At 37.4% G+C, this 1,418-nt stretch overlaps 1 non-coding gene across 1 annotated transcript; it reads right to left on the bottom strand.

Moving 5' to 3' along the window:
• Positions 1-227: 227 nt before the first annotated feature.
• On the bottom strand, positions 228-334 carry LOC119472225. Its single transcript, XR_005201349.1, has one exon. It is a non-coding gene; the product is annotated as a U6 spliceosomal RNA (small nuclear RNA).
• Positions 335-1,418: the final 1,084 nt, after the last annotated feature.

Raw genomic sequence — 1,418 nt, 5'->3', positions numbered from 1 at the left:
TTCTTTAAAAAAATTTTTAACCCTTTTTCTTCTTGCCCTGAGCATCATTGTGCTTCTGTCTTAGCCAAAGTTTCCCTCTTGCCCCCAGTGTTGTCGTTATAGTTCTGGTTCAACTTCCACATTGCCAAATTCCTAATAAATTATTATAATGGTCATTTCAGAATGGAGGGGACTACTGGTGAATTTAATTTCATTTATTTGGGCTTTTCCTTATTTTAATTTTTAGTTAAAAAATGTAATCCTTCACAAATTTGCATGTCATCTATGCATAGGGACCACGCTAATCTTCTCTGTACTGTTACAATTTTAGTATATGTGCTGCTGAAGCAAGCACTTCTTTGGGTTTCTTTATCATCTCCAAGTGGACATTACTTTTGCAATTAGTTAAAGAAGGTATTGAGAAAAAGAGAAAATCATCAACTTGCCCTGTAAATTCCTAATTATCTTCCTTTAAACATTTAAACTCATATAATCATATTAACATTTTAACACAGAAAATCTACACCCTCCCTCCCACCTCCCACCTTCTGAGACATTAATGTGCTACACTCCACAGTTTTTTGGGAACTGGCATTGTTCCAGAGAGTACAGGATTGGGGAGTTACCCAAGGCTTGGCATGATTTACGCTGAGTGAGATCATTGCCCCATCTGAGGGTTTTTCACAGTCCAGAATGTTGAGGGATGCAGGACTCACTCCAAATGCCACATGAATCTGTGGACTGTGACCCACTAATCACATATCCCAAGAGGGGCTGCTAGATATGTTTTAAGAAGCCAGTTGGTATCAATTAATATTACTATTTTCTTGTCAGCTTGCTTTTGACACTTCATGAAATTATACATTAGCTAGTTAGCTCTCTTCTCAATTATCTTTACTATGTTTGCACTAATTTAATTTGGAATTGATACAACCATTGCCACAGTTTTCAGTGTGGCAAAATCTTATTCATTAAATCCAAGGACCTATATAAAGTTAAAGATGACAGAATATTAGAAGTGTGTTCAACTGTGTTTAATAGGCTTCCAATGTGCAGCAGATACTGACTATGGCAGTTTCCTCTTTTCCAAGGGGATATGTTTCAAGACCCCCAGTGAATGCCTAAAATCATGGATAGTACCAAATCCCATATATACCATGGTTTCTTCTATACATACATAGCTATGATAAAGTTTGATTTATAAATTAGGCACCTTGGGAGATTAACAATAGCTATGAATAAAATAGAATTATAGCAATATGCCACTACCACTACTCTTGTGCTTGGGGGCCATTATTAATTAAAATAAGGATTATGTGAACATCAGCACTCAGATACTGTAATAGTCGATCTGATAACAGAGACAGCTGCTGAGTGCCTAGCGGGTGGGTGGCCTCTACAGCATGGACACACTTGTCAACGGGATGACTCCAGTCCCA

The sequence above is a fragment of the Cebus imitator genome, unplaced genomic scaffold, assembly GCF_001604975.1.
Source record: "Cebus imitator isolate Cc_AM_T3 unplaced genomic scaffold, Cebus_imitator-1.0 Scaffold4, whole genome shotgun sequence".
Classification (NCBI taxonomy): Eukaryota; Metazoa; Chordata; class Mammalia; order Primates; family Cebidae; genus Cebus; species Cebus imitator.
This window is presented reverse-complemented; position numbering and strand designations above follow the sequence as displayed.